Source organism: Tachypleus tridentatus, chromosome 6 (genome assembly GCF_004210375.1).
Source record: "Tachypleus tridentatus isolate NWPU-2018 chromosome 6, ASM421037v1, whole genome shotgun sequence".
Lineage (NCBI taxonomy): Eukaryota > Metazoa > Arthropoda > Merostomata > Xiphosura > Limulidae > Tachypleus > Tachypleus tridentatus.
In genome coordinates, this window is record NC_134830.1 from 73,720,362 (window position 1) to 73,738,198 (window position 17,837).

General features: G+C 31.2%; 1 long non-coding RNA gene across 7 annotated transcripts in view; it reads left to right on the forward strand.

Annotated features, from left to right (window-relative positions):
• Window positions 1–17,837, forward strand: part of LOC143252805 (uncharacterized) — a 169,686-nt gene that overhangs the window by 136,444 nt on the left and 15,405 nt on the right. For all 7 annotated transcript variants that reach the window (XR_013029153.1, XR_013029146.1, XR_013029148.1 and 4 more), the window contains one exon: window positions 1,438–1,670. This is a non-coding gene — a long non-coding RNA (uncharacterized LOC143252805). The remainder of the gene's footprint in view (window positions 1–1,437; window positions 1,671–17,837) is intronic.

Below are 17,837 nucleotides of genomic sequence, written 5' to 3' on the forward strand. Positions count from 1 at the left end.
AAACTGTCAAATAGGTAGTTAGTTGTTATTAAGCTCAAAGCTAAACAATGGGCTGTCTAGGCTCTACCCAATCTGGGTATCGAAACTAGATTATTAGCGTTATAAGCCTTTAAATTTGCATAAATGGATGACGTACTGACATACCAAGTTTCAGTATAAGGCGCGCGGGTTTTAGTAATACTATAATGTAGCATCAGCAATTTGTGTTTAAGTATTTGATGAATATTAAGCCTAAAACTGTTCATTTGGTTATCTGTGTTATGCCCAAATAGTGGTCAAATTCCAGAATTTTAGCGTCATAAGCTCTTAAGATTACCAATAACTAAGGGAAGCAATATCAATAAATTCAAGTACATATTCATTATTAATTTATTTTATCACTTTTAAACAATACACAATAAGCTTTTGAAGGATAAGATGCTTGTTATTTTTTGGAATGTTTTGCGAGACGACATGTATGACAAAAAATATTTCCCAATATTACGTAAATACGAGTCTAAAATCCCGTATTTTTCTTTATTACCACAAGATTGTTCAACTATTTACTTTCTCTTGATTTCATAACAGAAGAATATCTTCCATAATCATGGTTCCATTCAGATATTTCTAACTCTTTTGTCCTATGATGTTTTTATTACTTCTGATGTTGCATTCTTGTAATACAAAAATGAATAATGCTGACGTACGAAGAACTACTTTACTAAAGCAATAATCTCTATTGTCGATACTTAAGTCTCCAGATCTAACGTGCTCAAGTTAGATAATAAGTAGCTTATTTTGTGAATGAGCCCTCATTGTGTAACGGTGAAAGTTACACTACAAGAGGTTGATGAGAAGTTTAGCAGGACTTGTAGTTTAATTGTGAATATTCTATAAGTTTTCTGTATCTCTTTATCTCACTATGCTATTATATATATTAAGTTTTGAGTAAATTCACGTCTATTAAAAATAATAATAGCCTAACACTAAGATTGAATCAATAGGGAATTCCAAATATAATGGTGCAGTGGAATTATGGAAATTTCGTATTGATAATAAAAGCAGTTTTCAGTTATTTATGCAACGAGGCACTTAGCGTAAAATTATTTTTCTACTATGTATTTTATTACAATATTTTAAAACATTTCGATTTTAATGAACCAACCGAAATGTAATTTTGAACTTTTCTAATAACGTTAGGGCGTCCAAAAACTTCAACGCATTGATACTCGCGTTCATTGTTCTGGTGACTCAGCCTCCGCTCCTTGTCATAAAATCTGCTGAATTGTAAGAAAATAATAGCCAATGCATGCGATTTGGAAAACATGCCTCGTCTTTATACAAGTACTAATTCATCACTAACAAGCCGCGGGGGACCTCGCTGCCGATAATTGACATTCATAAATATCAAGTTTGCCACGGAATTGGCGTTTTAATTGCTTTGTCTTCTTTTCTTAGCAAGCTGGTCGGAAACGTATCATCATTACCCAGTGACCGTTTAGTGATGAATAGAGAGTTGCAGAAGGGAGTCGAAGGAATGGAACGCCCAAATATCCAGTAATACGCTGTTCTTTGTAGAATGCGCAACTGAGTGGAAAGGCGAGAATACACCTTCTTGGAGCTTTTAACAACGTTATATCTCGGCCATAAATTTCTTAAATGAGAGTGCCAGTTGGAGTTCAAGAGAATGAGTGAGCTAATGTTTTGTATTATCTGCAGAAAAGTACATCTACCTTAATGCATAATTTGGTCCAAAATTTTCCTCTAATGAAATTACAGGCCATACCGTCTCCATGTTATCACCAGATGTTCTCTTGGCGTTCTCTTTCTTTGCGTATCGATTTCCATTTATAGCACAATAAAACGATAGAAACATTAGGATATTCTAAATTAAAATGTACTTTCTTGAATGCCCCCAACCAGTTAGCAATCAAAAGCGAAGCAGTTGATTTGGCATGTAAAGCTTAACTGCTTTTAGTTTGTGACCTTTAAATATAAAATAGTCTTATAATGAACACTTATATTAATGTAAGAAAACTTTAATTACTTTGTTGCAATATTTTACATTCTTCATAACAGTTTTTAGACTTCATTTTGTGCATTGTGTGACAATGTCTGGTAAACTTTACACTTGTTCAAAACGTTACGTTATTATTAATTAAAAAAAACATTTCTGATGATCGGGGAAAATTTATCATCTCAAATAATTATTGATTTGACCATAAGTACCTCATGCAAGTTATATCTGTTATATAAATGGAAAATTTGTACTTCTTTTCGTTAAGATGTGTAGCAGGTCATTGCGTACCTATTAAGTTTGGTACATCTTGACACGATTTTGTTTTTCATGTGTTCGGAATGAAGCGCAAACTACACAATGAGGTATGTGTGTTTTACCTTCCACAGATATCTAAACCCGAATTCTAGCATTGTATGTTCGCAAATACACCGCTGTGTCACTAGAAACCATAAAATAATATTTATACTTCCTTATATTATTATTATTATAAGAGAGCTATAAATTGTTCGTATAACTTTTATTTTTCATTAAAACGTAATATATTTTGATTCACAACCTATATCTATTTTTTATATTAGTAAATAACAAACACAGCAACAGCGTAAAAACAGCATTTTGATACTACGTATCGCCTGTCGACAAGGTTAATAATCAGTAAAGAGCTAAATAAGTAATAAAAGGCTTCGTTGAAACATTGCACATATACAGTGATGAATATAACAGATCGCTTATGATATGTTATGTCTTTAACCTGTCATAGTTCCTGTGATGACGCCCATAAATATATCGAAACTTATGTGTAAATCAGAGTACATTTGCTATGTTAATCACTTCTGAATAGTTACAAAGATTTTAGATATTTATTGATATACTTAAATGATATGCATCAGCTGATATGAAGACGAAATATTTCTAAGGTACCATATGACAAACTTTCAGGAATTTTAGTAAGTCGCCAGTATTTTCATTCAGTTACGTCCATCATTGCACTCTCGTCAACAGACTCCCAGTCATAATTAGGCGAATTAAGTGTATCTAGCCTAGTGGTTGAAACGGCAGGTGTGTAATATACATATTGTAATTTTGGAACCGTTCATTAAGGAATGTCTTTTCTGCAAAATATTATAACCACTAAAACAGTAAAAATACAACCTTACAAAAGCAAATTGTGGCATAGTATACTGACCGTTTTGAATGATATCAAACAATTTTTATTGTTTGTTATTAAACATAAAGCTACACAATGAGTTATTTGTGTTCTACCCATCGAAGGTATCGAAATATAATTTTCAGCTTTTTTAGTCCTCAGACTTCCCGCTAAGTCAGATTTGGATTTATTTTTTAATGCCAAGTTTTGACACGAATTTGTCTTTTCGGTTTCAAATATTTATTACAACTATATAAATATCTAGTTTGGCTAAATATAACAAGATTTCTTGTACAAATAATAATGTTACCAAAACTTTGCTTCGAAAGATCTGTCTTATTTGTGGGTCATACATATTCACTTATCACATTATTTCTATTCACCTGGGCCCGGCATGGCCGAGCGCGTTAAGGCATGCGGTCGTAATCTGAGGGTCGCGGGTTCGCATCCGAGTCGCGCTAAACATGCTCACCCTCCCAGCCGTGGGGGCGTTATAATGTGACGATCAATCCCACTTTTCGTTGGTAAAAGAGTAGCCCAAGAGTTGGTGGTGGGTGATGATGACTAGCTGCCTTCCCTCTAGTCTTACACTGCAAAATTAGGGACGGCTAGCACAGATAGCCCTCGAGTAGCTTTGTGCGAAAATTCAAAACAAACAAATTTCTATTCACCTATGCAAGGCGTGATCTGTTGGTTATGTTGCTGAAATAACAGTCTGTGGATCCATGGTTCATGCACTATTGCTACAAAAACATAACATTTTGGAACTATAGATACATTTTAGAAATGACGGTCATGTCCCACTACTCAAATAGTTTAGTATGAGGTTTCTCTACTTTCTCTCTTCTTCCGTAAATTCAATTTTAGAGAAAACTAGCGCACAATAGGACTTGTGTAGCTTTGTTAACATTTTCGAAATAAACCTTTCAGGAAGGGATGCTTCCTCAGTTATATTCTAATAAATACTCTATATAAACAGTGTTTGTGGTACGACACAGTTCGACGTTTTGCTTTGAACTGCAATCTCAATATACGTAATTATTTTGGTTTCATAAACCAGTACAAAGCTTTTTTTCAAAAAACTAAAGAATTGGAACTTTGATTATTCTCTTAAACATAGAGTTGAAATATTGTTCTGGTGTATAGTCATTTTACACTTGTGTGAATAACAGTTAACTTTTTTCATGTGTTATAAACATCATTATATAATCAAGAGTTACAAAGATAACAACTGCATGAAAAATGCTACAAACTCCAACTGTTTGTTTAATATAAAATATATTTTTTAGTGTTTTGGAAGTAAATAAATTTCATTCTTTGTACTGTCAAGATAGCTAAAATATAAAATAAATATGAGTTATATTTAACGTACTATAAAATTATAGGATTAAATAAAAATAGGACATCATTTGACGTTTATTTGAATGAGTTAAAAGGGTGGTCTACTAATGTTTTATATGTAATTTAAGTCATTTTTTCAAAATGGAATTGATAATGGTTTATGTCTTATTTGTTTTGTTTTAATCGTTATTAATATATATATATATATATATAGTTCTAAGTATGTCTTATTTCACATTGAAATTAATTAGACCAGAATGAAAGATTAAAACAGAACATATATTTTTTAAAGTTTTTTTCAATTATGGGATAATAGAAATGTGTTCGGGGACTTACTCTCTGTGTACATTAAACTGTTTCATTACACCATTCTAATTAAACTTCACTGGACAAATTAATCTAAATTACCGAAACCAGCTTTCTTGTATTTTTATCAAACCGCGTCTAATTGCACCGTTAGTTTTACAACACACTTGGTATTGCTGCCGGCCTTTTTTTTTTAATTTCCGTCGAATGATCTCTCCACTAACTCTGAGACTAGTAGGGACTTGCGTGACTGATTAAACCCGCTGCAATATCAAGCACCTACAGTCTCTTAAATCATAGCTTGTTTTCTTGGACTTTCGTTAATGTGAACTGTGCTTCTACCAGTAAGAAATAAACATCATCTGTCGTTAATGATCAAAATAATACTAAACTGAGATGAGCTGACCAATATAGTACTCTTTGGTTTCAGACAGCTGACGAATGTATTCAGTAAGTGAAAATTAACGACTGGCAGAAGATCTAGATGTGTTGTTTTTTTCAGCCATAATTTAAACTCAGAAATTATTTATTAAGGTATTGTTATCAGTTGTTTTACTTTATGATGAATAACTGACATTTTCTTTGCTGCACCTGAAGTATTAATCCTAAAAATAATTTCTTTATGTCCTGAAAATTTTAGAGGTAATCTGTAATCATTCTTTCCCAAAAATTACATTTTATGCCTCTCTATTGATTAAAACGCATTTCGTCATATTAGTATTCTGAAACAAAATGTTTACATGTAAAACTATTTAATTTGTTCAATGTGATGGACAAAAGCTGTTTACGTTCAATGTACACTAAACAATTTGAAAAAGATCAGCGAAACAGTGACAGGTGACTTAAAAAATGATGGAATATATATGACATTATGAACGAGCTAAACTAGCTTAACTCAGATTTTAAGTCTCAAAAATTTAATCCTGAGACTTGCTTTTTCATCACTTTTCAAAGCGTATTCTGTCTACCATGAGAACCATTCAGTGTTTCTAAGCGCATGTCGAATGTACTATTTTTACCCTGTCTGCAACACAATATTGCTGACGATACTTAAGCAGGAGACGAAAGGCGCAGTAGTGACAGCCTTTAAAGAACGAAAAGACACTTTCATCTATATCAAGTAAGGCGATAAGTCACTCCATATTCTTCCTTTTAATATAGATAATTTGTCACAGCTTTGGCTACTTAATTACCCCGAATATGGTTTTCCGTAGATTCTGACCGCCTGCTTTTGACGCATCAGTTCCTTGAGATGGTGAAGCCACTCTTGATTTGTGCCTGCTAGTGGCAGATTCTATTGATCACCTGCATCTTGCTTCCAAAACCACTGAACATTTTGTCTTTGTTTTCATCTGCAGAACTGCAGATTAACTATCGTACTAACAAAATTAGATTAAAGTTCACGTCAGAGATGGGTTAGCTTTCTAAATCCTTTAAAACTACTGCTTTCCTTAAAAAATACAAAATGTCTATATTTTCAGAAGTTACAGCTTGAAATAATGCTATACTAGACGGTTTGGTATTTCTAAAATAAAGAATAACGTTTCTCAATAGAAATAGTGCAAGAAAAAACAACTGATAGAATGAACCTATTTGCAGAATTAAACTATGTTAATTTTTCGAAATGTTCAAACTATATTTTTTATGTAAGCTAGAAACAATATAATTTTTCGGTTAAAACAGTTTTGAGTTCCTCTTCATATTACATCATCAGTTTTTTTAATAAATCTGATCACAATCGTTTATCACAACAGTTTCTGTGTTATTAGAAAAAACAAGAGATAAACCATAAAATAACCTTAACGAACCTTTACTTAAGATATCTTATTAGGTGCAAAAAAGACATCAATTTTATTGCAGTTGAAAACTATCCGCAGATTAAGTTATATCAAATCAATTAAGTCGACATTAGAAACGTTAAAGTAGGGCGTATTTTCAAAAATAAAAAAGTGAACTGAATGTTCGGCCAAACAACAAGTCAATGTGCAAAAGTTGTTTCTGTGAAAGCTAGAAAAGTTTTTCATTAAGATTCAAATAACTCAATATCATAAATAACTATACAAGTTTGTGTTCTAAACATCTGAAACCCCTCATTTACACACAGAATCTGTGAATAATTTTACTTGTTCTTAAGTCTAATAAGGATGTATGCAGTGCATTTAAAAATAAAAGGGGTTTCCTACTTATTTCTCATACAACATCTATACTGATTCTAATAGAACATGGCGTTGATCAGCTAGTCAGGGTAGGTTTCATGAAAGTTATGCAACAAGTACACAATAACTTTTATTATTGAATCACCTGATAATCAATTGTGTTACATTACTACTTAAATAGAGTGCTTCTAAACCTTTATCGTCAAATTATTACTATCAAACATAAAAACACATGTGAAAATCACAAAAAAATTCACAAAACGAATTTTTCTAAAGTTCAATGTATTCAAGAAACGCTTTGTTGATTAATTATGCCTGAATATTATATTTATTCACACTCATGCACTGTTTAGATCTTTTCGATATTTTTCATAACCATATTAAAATACAATGTGTTTATTCTTCATAGTTTTTGTGTAACATCACTCGAAATGACAGAACTTATTTTGTAACTGTAAGAATTTGTTAGCCAGACTTCATCTATTATAAATTCAGAAACTTTTGTTAATGTCTTGTGACATAATCCAACTATTCTGATTTTAGGCAGTTATTAAAAGACACAATTATGGTTCAGATTTGTGGATCTTTTTCGCCTTAAAGCATCAGAGTTTAAACATTCAATACTGAGCAAATTAACATATTAATTGGTTCGAAAATAAATTCAACCGAAACATTAAATCCTGATTGTTTTGATCATATATCGAGTATTACATATTTTAAATTGTTGTTGGTTCTTAAGTTTTTCAATTTCTGATTGCTATTATCATACCTCTAGTAGTGTATATTCTAAGACCTTTTTTTCGTGTAACCAGCAATTTATAGTTTAAAATTTCAAATACTCTTGTTGTACATGTAATTTTTTTTCGTTTGCGATCGTGTATTGCAAAATCATAGATCCACTACTGTACACTTCTAAAGTATAAATGGCCTGATCATTAGATAAATTACCGTTGAACACGTGGATTATATGCCAGAAATGGAGTAAATCCATAGTTAAAAAACGCATTGCCATTTTAAAACTTTTAACATATGATCTCTACATCAAATCAGGCTTCCATCTAAACCTACACGCTCCCACGTTTTCACGGTTACTGCTTCTTTTTGGTCTAAACGAAATTCCCTAAGTTAAGCTTAACAAAATGTCTATGTTTAACTTCTATGTGTAGAGTTTGTTTTGTTTACTTGTTTGTTTGAAGTTAAGCAGAAAGCAACACAATGGGTTATATGTGCTCTGTTCACCACTGGTATCGAAACCAGAATTCTAGCTTTGTAAGTTCGCAGACATACCACTGTGTCGCTGTAGGGTCTATATGAAGAGATGTGCAGGCAAACGATAAAAACTTTCCAGATATTATTAAATTAAACAGTGAGAGAAATATATTGTGGAATCCATAAAATAAATGTATGAGGTTGGAAAAAGAGGATATCAGATTGTTCTCCTTGAATCACTTGCATAAACTGATAGGTGATGTGTCATAAGATCAAGAAAAAATTATTTACCATTATTCAAAAATAAAATATTTTGACTAAAAAGTCTAATGTTAAAAATTCTAAAGAACATTACTACGAAAGGCTTAGCACAATATTATGCTTTAACGTTCTCTCTATAAAATATAACTATGAAGAAAATATGCACATCATTTTTTGCATCTGTATGCAAAATTTGGAGAATACTGTTAAAGTAAAGAGAACTAAATCCAATAATTTCACAAAATTATAATTATTTTCGCACTAGGATTCTTCTTTGTATTATTCACTTTACTCGTAGCTATAATAACCCTTAAGATATGAGTCACACTTACAAGAAGTAATTATGTATGCAAAATCTTCTCGTTTAATTTCCTGGTAGAAAGCATTTATGTACTAAAAAAAAACACCTTTGATTAATATTAGTACTTCAATCTATACTAAACACTCACGTTTACATTCAGACATCTGAGCTAAGTAAACAAAGAATACGAAACTCTTCTCTGGCTAAACGAATTTTTAATTGCTTGTGAAGAGATTAGTTGCCAAAAGTTATTTCTACATCACTTGAATAAACTTCTTAATGATAACTTTTACGATCGAGAACGTCGTTCAGAGCTACAAGCGCGGAATTAATAAGGTATTAATATACTTTTAAATCGAAGCAATCTGGCGTTTATTTTGTCCGTTGTGTTATATTGAAGTCTACTTATGTGGAGAACATCGCTAAGTGCTTTACTCTATAAGACCCAGATAATTTTAGACAGGGAAAAATATATTATCTAATTAATTCTGTTATTTTCATAACTTCTTCACAGATGTTAACATTCCTTTAATTAATTTAGTTTTAAAAATTATTCTGTACTTAAAACATGTCACATCACTTATAACTGAAGGAATACAGCTCGGCACGGCCAAAACGGTTAGGGCACTCGACTCATAATCTGAGAGTCAAGGATTCGAATCCCCCATCAACCAAACATACTCGCCCTTTCAGTCGTGAGGACGTTATAATGTGATGGTCAATCCCACTATTCGTTGGTAAAAGACTAGCCCAAGAGTCGGCGGTGGGTGGTAATAACTAGCTGCCTTCTCTCTAGTCTTACACCGCTAAATTAGGGACGACTAGAGCAGATAGCCCTCGTGCAGCTTTGCTCGATATTCAAAAACAAAAACAAAAAAACAGGAAATATTATAAGACGATCCATTACAATATATAGTTTAAGATTCGTCCACAGTTTTTAAACAGAATAATATGACGAGGTCAATAACTAGCGGCTCGGAGTCATTGATTGGCCTTGTGTATACAAAAGAAGATTCATGAAGGAAGAGAAAAGATATTAGCTGAAATATTATTGTTAGCTATGAAATGATATTGAGACTGGTAACTAAACAATCTGACGCAAATGGTAATGTTTGAGAAAAGCACCAGCATTTATGATTTATATTACCGAATTGCGGTGGTGACAGCCAGGCTTTGCCCAGAGTTTGAGTGATGCTTACATGGCATTTTGAACAATGTAAGACAAAAAACATGTATTAGATCTTTGACATTAAATCACGAATGTTGAAAGTAAAGTAAACTTCTCCATTGGCTTAAGAAATAGATTAAAGTTTTACAAACTTGTGGTACGTGACGGTGCGTTGAAAACGTTTATAAAGTTTTATTAATATAAAATAGTATATGCAAAAACGGCTCGTTTGGGTTGAGAAAATATTTTACATTTTCTCAACCCAAACGAGCCGTTTTTGCATATATATTTCTCTACAAGTGGGTTTTCTCGACATCACTGAATATAAAATAGTGAAGTTAGCGAATTTTTGGTACTGAAAAATTATAGGATTGAATAAAAATAAGATATCATTTGACGTTTATTTGAATGAGCTAAAAGTGCGGTCGAGTAATGTTTTTTGATGGAACTGATAATGGTTTAAGTCTTACTTTTTTTTGTTATCGTCGTTAATATATATACATAGTTCTCAGTGTGTGTTATTTTACATTGAAATTAATAGTATAGCTATAATAATTACATTTTGGATATCAGTTATAAACCTCTAGTGTGAAATGAAATAATAGAATAATCACAATGATGGATATCAAAATAAAAGGTTTTTCTTTCAGTAAATTTTCTGTTGTTGGCCTGCATCTTCCAAAATCTTAGCAAGTAGTTGAAAATATAACTTGTGTGAATGTCTAATAATACTTTAATGAAGCCAAATGTGAATGTATTCCAAATAATGCTTTAGTATAGGTAATGTTAAAAGAAACAACAAACACTTTATACTTCTCACATATGTTAAATTTCACATTGTTAGAAACACCATATTGTTGTGTCTACAGGCAACAATCGTCATATGTAGATTTTTATTAGATTAAGAAATATAGAATCTTTTAAACCTGGAAGGTCTTACAGGCTTTCTGAGATACAAAACTCAATATCATGAATAGTGGTTTCATGTTTTTGAGAGAAATATCGAGTAACATAGATCATGGTTGCATCAAAACACAAAAATATATACTTGGTCATATACTAACTGACAAAACGCGTCTCAGGCTGCACATAGAGCTTAGAGCTAATAAAATTTACGTTTCAAAGTCACAACATTATGTCTGAAAATTAAATGCACTAATTGAAAAACAACACACAAATTATAACAAATAACATGAGTGATTGAAAATTATATTTAAAAAAAAATATATGATTTTATTCTCGTTACCCCTTACTTTCACATGTATGGAACATAATTATTTAGATATTTATTTTACGTAAGAAAAGACCAGTCGTGGGCTAATGGTTTAGTGTAGTCTGACTGTAAATGCGTGGGTTCATGGTTTACGAAAAAATAAAACTCCACGTTTTGGGGGCATGAGTATGCTAGAAAGTAATGATCAAATTCCATTATTCAGTCAGACCAGAACATCCACCTTTTCTCTATAATTTAATGCAAATGTAATAATGGATGTGCGTGGATATATATTGTTTAGATTTGAGGAAAGCTTCTAACAAACTAATGATGTAAAAACAGAAAAAGAAAGAGAATTGCTTTATCTGATGTTTACCACCAGCCTAAACCTAATACTGTGTTGGTGTGCAAAATACACACATTAAATTCCCTTTTTGTGTATTTATCTATTAGCACGAATGAGAGTCAATGTCATGTAACATATCACCCCAACTTTTTATGAATACTGTTTACACACCAACTCTAAACACTAATCAGACAGATAGTAACACAGATGAAAACCTACAACGTTATTACATTTTATAAAAATATATAAATAACGTAAAATGTTTGTTGTATGATAATATTTCATAATTTAAAAAATATTCGCCCCTCTGACTATTATCAGACATACAAATTGAATTTAAAGTAATGAATATGACAAAATATTAAATAGGTATTCTGAAGTTATCGGTTGTATCCCAAAATAATTGTAAATTTAAATTTAAAAAAAATCCCCGTTCGAAAAACTTCAAATTACAAACAAAATTTAAGTAAAATTTACCATCACTTAAGATACAAAAATGGCAATAAAAACCAGAGACCACACATTGCTTGACAATCATTTAACAGACTCAACCCTTACTTTATATATTATACAATATTTCCAGTTCTGCAAGGGTTGGTATAGTTTTAAATATTATATATATATTACATTTTCAAGACTCCAAACGTTTGATTAAGAACATTTAGACAATTAAATGAACAATTCTGAGTTTGACAAATACCTGTAAATCTAGTACATTTAGGAACGTCAGACTTGACTCGGATGTACAACATTGTTAATATACATTCTATATACATATTTTTCAATTATTAACCAACATTTCTTCTTAAAATACATATGTTTGGAATTTGTGAAAACATACTCATTGTGCGTTCTACCTAGATAAAACTATAATGAAAGAAACAAGCTAAAGGCCGGATAAACATTGGAAGTGTTAAAAACAAAGTTCAGATACTAATTGAATCTAGAGACACTTACTTTTATTCTGTAGATAATGTTAGTTGAACGATTTTGTATAACATTCGGATATTGGCATTTGTATTAAAGCTTCCCTGTGTTGGATTATCGGAAATAAGCACTGGCCTAAAAGTAGCCATTGCTACAGCATATTATTTTTTATTATTCTTAAAAGGTAATCATAATTTTGCTCAACAAAGATGAATATTTTATGTTAACTCCAAGTATTTCCAATATTTCAAAATACTCTTACCTTCTTTGAGCCCCCCACTTAAAAAAAAATATATATATATATATGACAGAATTATTCATATTTCCCATACTAATGTTCTTTGCATTATTTAGTTTACTTGTAACTATAATTACTTTTAAGAGATAAACCACACTTACAAGGAGTGATTATGTATGCAATTTTGTTGTTTCTTTTCCTAGTTGAAAGCGTTTATGTACTGTGTGGGCAAATCACAGATGACTCATTGTTTAGTTTTGTGCTTAGCAATATATAAAAATAAGAGGAAAAGAAGTAGTGTCATCTCTCTGTTTCTACTAAGCATTTCCTTTCTTATTCTTATATTAGGGCACACAATTAATGAATTTGAGTGTTTTATATTTGTTTAATGCTTAATCACAATATTTAAGCAATTTTAACGTCACTAATATTATAAGCTTTATGCTAAATGTTTCAAAAATTCCTAAGTGCATTTTTACGGTAGAGAGATATCAAAAGCTGTTTATTAAGTTAAATTTCTAAAGTTTATTTTTAATGTGGCTTATTTTAGGTATGAGTCCTATAAACAATGAGCTTATATTCTTGGCTATTCCTTTTGCAGTTTCCCATTTTGTTTAATGTAATCTAAAAACTTCATTATTTTACAGCTGTGACATCACATCTTTCAATTTGCTTATGAGTAGGGAACGCATTTTATAATAAGTGTAATCAAAAAAGGAGAATAGAAAACAAGTTGGAGAAAAACTATAAACATCTTGACGCCAACAGCAGATGAACAACATCAACTAAATTGTTGGTCAATTCAGATTCATCAACTAATTTTTAAGATAATGTAAAAGAGGATTGGAATAGTAATAATAAATCACCAAAACTACAATATTTGATGTATATTAGGATGCATGCTTGCAAATGAGAATAGTAACAGACATTTGAAAATAAGTTAAATTAGCCTTTCCTCTCGTTTATTTGGGCTGCCAGCTTTATATTATTTTATCATTGAATCTCTGTTGTTTTCGTTGCACCAAATTGTAAGCATCTCTAATAAATTACTTTTATTTATTAGAGTTACTGATACGAAACTATTGGATTTCTATTTAGGGTAAAGCCAACACACGTACAAGAAAATCATTAGATTTGTATGCATATATTACTGGTGTTTTTACACATCGACCTATTAAATTATAAGACAAGAACTATAAGAATGAATTAACACAATCGCTGCATTTTTTTGCATAATTGAAAACAAAGGTACGACATCGTTTACATATTTGATTATCTATTCGACAATATCTTTTCACAGTCATTATATCATTACTTTTGGTAGCATTAAAAGTTGAAAGTCTACTAGCAAATCGTTTTCTGAATTAAAAGTTTCATTAGTCTTGGACTAAAACACATTTAATCTCTTCCAGCAGAATGAAACTTGAACATTAATCTGAATTGGCTTTTTTTTCATGTTTAGCATAAAACCCGTCGCTTTGCGCCACCATTCCATTATCTTAAATGTGTATCTCATCAAGCATAAGAAAGATTTTGCAAACAACAATCATGAATACTATTACTGTTCAAAAAGCGTCCAATAGAAGCAAAAATACTGGTTTGTTAGTTCAAAAAAAAAAATCTAAAACAATAGAAGTAAAAATAATGAGTCAGATTTGAAATAATGAAGATAGTTTCTACGAACTGTGACGAAAACTATTAACCTTCAGTTAAAGTTTTAGAGAGAAACAATAAAAAATACATTCTGTGACAACTAAATACTTCATATTCTGTTTTTTTAGTTTGATATTTCCCAATATTTTGTTTTAATACTAATGATTATTAAGCATGCTTCCACAAAAATATGTTTTGCTTCTTAACGATTAACACCTAACCAAAGCTTGCTGTGTATAACTATACTTCTTAATTATATTAGGTTATAGTCCAAATTATTCGATAACATAGAAACATCAAACTTTAAGGATGCAAAAAAAATTTGATACAGGAACAATAGGAAAATAGATGGTTTGAAATCAACAAAAATGTATTAAAGTATTAAGTATACTGAAAATAACCTCTTTGGAACATTAAAACATTCAGGTTCAACAAAACAAAATACTATGTAAAATTTGGCACTAATACTCAGATATTTTTGAATTAAGAAGCAATTTAGAATGAAAAATTATTATCAGTAGAAAAAGAGTGATGTATAAGTAAAATGATACGAACTGCACCTGTGTTAAATGTGAAATGTTGAAGAGTATTTGAAGAAAACGATAGTAAAGTACATTTGAAAAGGTGTTTTTTAAAATAAAAAAGATGTAGTAAGAGCACAAAAACCGTGTTGTTAACAATAACCTCATCACTAGATACTAGATGACAGCATTTCCCAACATGTTTTTTTTTGGTAAACTTTTTCAGTTGTTGAGTATTGACGAAATGGAAACACGTTCCTCTACACTTGTCTAACAACCAGCAAGCAAACATACAATCGCTCGTATATGTTTAGAATACCTTTCTAGGTTCCTTACTGTGGCGTATATACTAGCTCCTTTTTTATTTCTGTGGACGAACCAAACATCGAACCACTCAACCGAGCAGTGTTCTTTAATTCCTCCCTTGTTGTAACCCTAATACCTGGAAGAAACCACTCAGTTTTTGTCCATATATCTATCTGTAGATTCTGCAGAGGCGTGCTTACTTTGTAGAGACAGTGATGGATTGTTGTGGAAATTGTACCCAAGGGGAACCTTGCTTTGGTTTTACTGAGCGACAACTACAATAGCAACATGATATTGAACAGCATACTGTGCTTTCCACAGAGCTTTCTCAGCTACTTGTTCGAACAATATTTATCCCTAGTGCATCATTCTACTCTTCCTTACATCTTCCCCCGCTCTTTATGTCATGTGATGTGTGCATCACCATGATTTGGGAAGATATGTTACTACTAAGAAGATCGATTAATTATAAAGTCGTCTCCTTTTACATCAATTAAATATTGCTCCAGTGTTGTATCATACACATTGTGTAAAATATTAAAATTCACTTACAAAATGGCTCCTTGATTCACATTACAGAAGTTTGCACCTTGAAAGTTTCTTATTGTCAGGTATTTATAGATAGAAACCTGATCAACACGAGCTCAGATTTATAAATTACTTTCCTGAAAGTGCCTGTTGCAATGTACATACCACCCTGTTAAAAAGAAAAAAGAAACTGGAAAAACCTTTAAAGATCAGACTGAAAATAAAAATAAAAATTAATTGTAAGACATTAGTATAATTTAACGCAGTTTTCATGATCAGATTCCTTATTTAGCGCTGAATGTTCGAATAAAAAAAAGCCGCTACTTTATAACAGTATTTATGCACCAAGAAAGGCAGTTCATAATCAGATGTAGGATACAGCATTAGATAATAGAACCTCAAAATGATTCTTCCTACCGCATAAATCAAAACTAAATAAATTAGAATTAAAGTATTTAACCGTAATCATTAGTTGACAGGTTTCTTTTCATTGTAAGATGTATTCAGTATACTGTGAAAAAATGTTTAGTTCATATTTTTAAAAAATATTAGATATACACGAGTGTTTAAGTTTAATGCGTTATGATGTAGACAGTTTATATAACGCGAGTGCTACATTTAGTCATTTATAGCAGGGATAGTTCATTGTAACTTTGTTTACGTAACTGTTTACGAATCATAATTTAGGTAATTCAATAGCTATGAAATTAAATATTATTCTGTAATTGGCATATAGTTCTGGAAGAAACATTTTTTAAGGAAATGTTAGATCTATGAGAACATATGTTTTCTGCAGATTCATCATTCCGGTAAAAGTATTATAACTTAGTTCTCTTCAGGTATCTGTAATCTTTAGCTCTGAGTTTTATGTTGCTTGGTAATTGATCAATCATGTTCGACTTGCATCCACTCTTCATCCGAAACATTATCTCTTCTTAGTCCTTAAGCTTTGAATGTTCACAATCGCACAAGATAATTTGAATTTTTCTACGAACTTTAAGTTGAATGAAGCTGCTTTTATTTCCGTTTTTGAACTCTAATGGAATTTCCACGTTGAAACTTGATTTATTTTTAAAATAAAAAAACTAGTTCGAATGTCATGTGCAGAGAAAGAATAACTATTTTTCACGTGTAGTATTATATCAGATGGCATCTCGAGCGATAATTTTCGAATGTAATGGTGTACAGTAAGCGCATGACTCAAAAACTATTTATTTACTGGTTTTATTTTTCTCTTTTTGCTTCAACGCATTGTGGACTTTCCTCGGTGAAAGCAAACCTCACTTTTGATATTACAACGATATTTCTATCAGACTTTAGTCAGATGACTCCCAAAGCTGTTGATAAGTAAAACTTTCTGATTTTCAAAGCAAATCGAATATTTTTCACTTACTTAAAAAATTGGTAGTTTCTATAGTAGTTTCAAATGATAACAAGACATGTTCATAAGTTCTAAACGAAAGAGTTTAAAATAATGCTAGTAAGTAAATTTTAGATATATTTTATTCCAATTTTTGGAAGCCACGGAATGTTTTACGCTAATTTTCCAATGCAGGTTTTGTTCAACTATGTAAAGTGAAATGTGACACATATTTCCCAAACTGCAATACAATATTCGTATCACAGTTAGTTGACTAATACAGTTTCAGCCTACTTATGTTATAATCAGCACAGATAGTCCTTTAGTAATGTAAGATTTTATTCAAAAACGTAGATGTGTCTTAAATGCATGACACAACTTACATATTATATATTTTGATTATTCTCACACGCTATCTCTCTTTCAGGTCAGATTTAATTTAACACATAAATCTCTTTGCTCTGCAATGGTATAAATCATATTTCCCTTAAAAATACACATCATTGTATCATGAGCAAATCCCATACCATGGCCAGCAGAAAATCTAGTGAAGTTTCTTGGCATAAAAACCTCTGTCATCAAACCAGATCGACAAATGTAAGTTGATATAGTGCGAAATTACAGCTCTCAGCTGAATTTGGTATCGCATTTGTTATTCTATATCAAAGTTAGTTTAAGCAGAAAGTTTAAATATAATATTTTTCTAGAATTTTGGAAGAACTAAACAGAGATATCTCTATAATCCTACTGTTTGTTTGTTTTTTGAATTTCGCGCAAAGCTACTCGAGGGCTATCTGCGCTAGCCGTCCCTAATTTAGCAGTGTAAGATTAGAGGAAAGGCAGCTAGTCATCATTAC